Genomic DNA, 5,881 nt, shown 5'->3' with positions numbered 1-5,881 from the left:
AACTATGCAACCTATGTGTGGGGACTAGAGGGAAAAAGTAGAAGAGAAGCAACAGAAGAGGTGACATTGTTCAAAAACAAATGGACTCTATCTGACTTATGTAAATGTAATCCCTGGTACATCACCCCTGCACTAACAGTAAGTAAATGTAAGAAAAAAAGAACCATTCAACATATGTCTTCTCTTTCTTCAAAATGAAAACATTGATTCTATTGATTGATGTTTCATAATGGTTATTACTACAAGCTTTTTAAGTATTCCCTGGAAACCTTTTGTAAAGTCTGGTTATTAAAACACAAGAAAAGATTATCTATTTGTACAAATGTTCTATCCCACAGGGAATGGTTGGCCTAGAACTTCATTGTGAATAAATAAAATTCAAAAACTGTCTTACCTGTTAACCAAATATGCTAAAATATCTGAGGAGGGCTTCAGTATCAACAGGTTATGACCTAAGTAAACAAAGTGAAATAAAACCTTCCTCTGGTTTTGAAGTTGAGGAGAAAATTGTCCTAAATTTCCTTTCTAGTAGTCATGGCAGGTTACAAACTGGATCATCCAATTCTTGAAGTCCCTCATGTACATTTTAACCCATTGGATATTATTTCATTTCTCTTGTAAAAACTTCCTTCCAAAGATGTAACCAAGAACTGAGTTAAAACTTCTACCCACTATAGGACACTAAAAATTTGCATTAATACATAAATTGATTTCTTGGTAAGCATTTCCTTCTTTTTACTGAATGTATAAGTATGTAATTGAAATGAAAATTAACAAAATATTGCAAATATTTTTACTTTGCTATGATTAATAAATATACTTATCAAGTTGTCTTGTCACTTTTAAAATACTAATGACCACTGTTTACATACAGTACTAGAAATTTTGTTTGAAAAGTGTACATGTTTGAGAAAATATGTATTTGTTTGAAACATATATATAGTATATATGTAAGTTATATATACATATAAACTGATAAATTTGTGGAACTGGATTTGTTAACAATAGTATACTAATTTCGATGCTCTCTTAATTTAGAATCATAGGAAAATCATTTTCTACTTCAGAAATATCTTGTCTCCCAAACTAACATACTGCTGGAAGTTTGACTGATTTAATAAACATGTTTTGGTTTTGATTGACCACTTTTCTTTGAATGGTGAACATATTTAGAATTTATGTACATTTTAATTCTTGGTTTTTCAATCCCATTTGAATTGTGAATTAAATAATTAGTTATTCCCAGGAAATATTTATAGAAGATTCCAATCAAGCAAACATTGTCTTTGTTCTAATATTGTGACGATTGGGTTCTACTGATAGCAAAATACCTGATTAAGGTAGCTGAAAATAGGATCCTGAAGAGTTAGCACACAGGCCAAAGTGAAAATTTTAAAAATTAAAAGCTTTTATACAGCCCTAGACTACCTGCAGTCTTGTGCTGCTGACTTGAGCTGTAGTCCTCCTGACCCCCCCCAAATTAAAAGCTTTTAAATGTAATCAAACAACTCATGAAGAAATAAGATCACTAAGACTAATGAGGTACCTAAAGGAATATTTTCTAAATATGGCTGATATTTCCCTTCTTATTTCCACTGTATTTCCTTCTTGGTACATAAAGTTTATTCTTTCAACAATCATTGACATTTCTGAAATCAAGAAATGTAGTGTAAATACATTGACCCAATAAAGACTGGCACTTGGTTATGAAATGTTTCTTCTGTAAGCACCACCAAAGCAATAATTAATTAGGCTTTGTATAACTGATTGTTCATATCCCAGGGAACAGAGCAGGCAAACCAGCCACCTGGCTAGCTCAGATTGCAACTCCACCCCATGGCTGAAGCCACTGCTTTGGCTAGCTAGCAGAGAGCTAGCTGTGCAGTGGCACACAGCCTTGGGAATGGGCTGACTCACCTGTAAAAGCTGCAAACTCCGACCCAGTTAGCAATGGAACTAATTGGCTGAGAACCACACGTATAGAAAGATTCCCAGAACCTACAACCCCAAACCAAGTAAAGATCAACACCTACTGACAACAGAGCAAACCTACAACAAGAGTCTCAATTCCAATGTGGTGGAAATCACAGGGACAAATCACGAAATATATAAATAATCAAAGTCCCCACAAATCCCAAAAGGAAACAAGAGTGAAGGGATGAGAGAAATGTCACCATACAAAAAAATGACACCTGAAGGACATGAAATATGACTCTGTTCAAGGAGATGATTGCACACATGACTAAAGAGATCGAAGCAGAATTCCCAAAACAATTCCAGGAGCACAAGCAGGAAATCACTAAGGAGCTCCTTGATTTCAAAAGAGAAATAGAAAAAAATTTACTTCCCTAGAGGCAAAGATTAATACACTCAGAGCAGATATGATCAGGTCAGTGTCCACAATACAAACAAAATGGAACCCTTCTGTACTGTTGGTGGGACTGTAAGCAAGTCCAACCACTCTGGAAAGCAGTTTGTTGGATTCTTAAAGAACATGAAAATAGACCTTCCCTAGGATCCCTCCATACCACTCTGGGCATCTATCCTGAACACCATAATCCAGGTTATGATAAGGACACCTGCTCAGCTATGTTAATCTCTGCACTACTCACAATTCTTTTCAATCCAGAAACAATCTAGATGCCTTACTGCAGATCAATGGATACAAAAAATGTGATATATATGTGTGTGTATATATGAATTCTACATAGCCAACAGATAAGATAAAATAATGGCATTCACTGGGAAGTGGATGAAGCTAGAGCGAATCATGTTGATAGAGATAAGTCAAAACCAAAGGAACCAAAGGCGCATGGTATCTATAATATGTGGCTATTCAGTCCACTATGAATAAGTACTTCCAGGGCCTATATTAAAAGAAACGGGAAAATTTAGTAGAAATGTATGATTTCATAAATAAATATAGGCTACTCACATTGAACCAAGAAGAGATAAGCAAACTGAACAAACCAGTTTCATACAATGAGATAGCAGAAGCAATCAGGGAAATGTCAAGCAAAAAGAGCCCAGGTCCAGAATTCTACAAAACTTTTTTTTTACTTTTATTGACTTATTTACTTATTTATTCATATTTCAAATGAGATGATTAACAAACAAGTATTAAAGAAGGGAATCTCTGTATACCTTCACTGGCACTTAGATTTTAGAAGATAATTAAAATTAAGCTAAGGGTTTGTATGTCCCACGAACACTGTTCCAATATAAATGGGGGCTATGTATCATTTGTGCCTGGCTCTGGTATATTTCTCAAATTACCATGTCAACCTTCAGATGCTGATCCTGTTATATTTTCTTTTTTTTCTCCAAGTAAGCCTTGTGAAATGAAAACACTGAAATATACTGGTGTAATATCTCATTCATGACTCAGTAAGTTTTTATTGGAAACCTACTATGGACACAACCCTTTCCTCTAGAGAGCTCACAATACAGGAGGTCAAGTACTGATTTGGAATCACTAGAGATATTATTCATCATCCAAGATATGCTACAGGTACTGATACTCCTTTGAAAGGCAAATAAAATCTTTCATTATCTCTTTGATTCTTTAGATTCCAATAAACTTATTTTGAAACTGATAGGCTGACAAGGTCCATGGTTTACTTTCTCTGCTATTTATTTAGGATTGTCAAGTATTTTATCTCTGTTTTCTCCAACATGAACTATTTTGTCAACTGTGAGTTGACAAAAGCAAAACAAATCAAAAATTGTTTTTTTTCTGTATACATGGTGTGAATTTCCTGTTCCTCTTCCCTATTGCTTCCCTTCCTGTCAAAGATTGGTCACTTTCCGTTCCCTGGCTTCTCATTGCCATGGATGAGCATATCCTTAAAAAGCTGCTTGTTTGCTAGGTGCGGTGGCTCAGGCCTGTAATCCTGAGGCTGAAATCTGAAGATTGACGTTCAAAGCCAGCCCCGGTACTAGAAAGCCTGGGAGACTCTTATCTCCAATTAATCATTAGAAAGCCAGTAATGGCTGTGGATCAAGGGTTTATGCAGTAGTCTTGAGCTGAAGAGTGCAGGGACAATGCCCAGGCCCAGAGTTCAAGTCCCACGACCCATCAAAAAAAAACAAAAAACAAAAAAACTAACCAACAAACCCTAGTGCTCAATAAGCGTAACTCACTATCCTTTCCAATGAGGCTACACTGTCGTTTCCTGTCACTATAACAACACTAAGTGTTTTGTCTTAAAAGTTATCAAAAGATTAGCCAGAGTTTGGACAAGTGGTGGAGTGCTTGACTATCACGCACGAAGCCCAGGGTGCCAATCCTTGGTACCACATACACAGAAAGAAAACAAAAAACAAAGCAAGAAGTGGTGTGATGTGGCTCAAGTGGTAGAGCACTAGCTTTGAGAAAGCTCAAAGACAGTACCCAAGCCCAGAGTTTAAGCCTCAAGACTGGCCAAAAAAAAGTTATCCAAAGAACTAAGCAAAGGAGGGTTTTAAATTTCCACCATGAAAAATACTAGATTTGAGAAATCACTTCGGTATCAGTCATCAATTTATGTACTCAATGGCTTGATCAACATACTCCATTTTTGATTTGATACTAAAATGACACATAGACAATCATAACTGATGGAAGACTGATAACTACTCAGTGAATAATATCTTCATAATAAAGTATATATTTAAAAATCAAACAATGTATACAAATCAGATGGCAGCAAACAATCATCTGCCATCCAAATCCTTTCAATTTTTAAAATCAAGGACAAATAAATATGTTAAGATTCATTAAAATTTTAATTAATTTTAATCCAAGTACTCTCAGAATCATCCACCAATCATCCTCCATCTGAAACCCAATGCTGGATAATCCATTTGCCTCAAATGAACTCCAGCCTTTTAAGGTGGCAATCAAGTGACCTTCTGGAGTGGTGATACCCTCCATCCGTAAGCACTCTCCTCACAGCAAGAGCGGGAGCAACGAGAAAGGACTGGGTCACCTTTCATTGCTTTTTGACTCCTGGGTGTTTTCAGTGTATGCCCAGTGCTTGATTTCAATTTTATAACAACAAAATATACCAGTAAATATTCTGAAAGGCAACTGTATGTTCCAAGTAGCTGATATTAACAACTTCCAACATGGTCCCTAGGAATAATTCGAGGTTCTGAACCATGCTTTAGGAAAACATTTCTAGCTGTCTGTGTAGGATTTATTCCTATTCCATCATTGGTAATAATTGCACTTGTGGCTGTGGGAACTTTAAATTCTTCTGCTGCCAACTTTAAGACTGTTGTGAAAGGTGTACTTTGAGGAACCCTGAGTACTTTGTAAGGCAGATGCATGTCCAACATCAGAGTGATTTTAAACGAAAACTTCAACATGGTGAAAGGAGCCTGGGAACCACTCCTTGCATCAAGTTCACTCGACAGTCCACTTCCTCTAAAAACACGTGATTGTTGTTCTTGTACTATGTTATTGCTCTTCTCTTTTGTTGCCTTTGGTTAATATCATATTGTTACTGGAACTGACTTTGTTACCTGGCATATTGTATACATGTTTATTTGTTTATTGAAATAGAAAAGGGAAGGGGGAAAAACAAGATGATTGAGTGGGGAATGAGGGATGGAAATGAGGACAAAAGCAAGAGAAGGGGTATCAATGTGTGAGAAGTAATGCACCTACTATCTGGCAAATATAACTGTAACCCCTCTGTACATTACAATAAAAAAAGGAATGACATTGGGATATTGATGGGTATTCCATTGAATTTGCAGCTAGCCCATGGTAGGACTGCCATTTTCTCGGTGTTAATTCTTCCAATTAAGGACCATGGATGTTTTTCCACTTCCTCAGTTCTGCCTTAATTTTCTTTTTTTCATATATTATTTATTGTAATTAATAGGAGGGTTA

At 36.0% G+C, this 5,881-nt stretch overlaps 1 pseudogene; it reads right to left on the bottom strand.

Annotated features, from left to right (window-relative positions):
- Positions 1 to 5,077: 5,077 nt before the first annotated feature.
- Positions 5,078 to 5,352, bottom strand: LOC150066406 (ubiquitin-fold modifier 1 pseudogene; annotated as a pseudogene).
- Positions 5,353 to 5,881: the final 529 nt, after the last annotated feature.

This window comes from Megascapheus bottae, chromosome 2, assembly GCF_031878675.1.
Source record: "Megascapheus bottae isolate mThoBot1 chromosome 2, mThoBot2.hap1, whole genome shotgun sequence".
Taxonomy (NCBI): Eukaryota; Metazoa; Chordata; class Mammalia; order Rodentia; family Geomyidae; genus Megascapheus; species Megascapheus bottae.
Note: the sequence above shows the minus strand (reverse complement) of the source record. Positions and strands in the feature narration are given on the sequence as shown.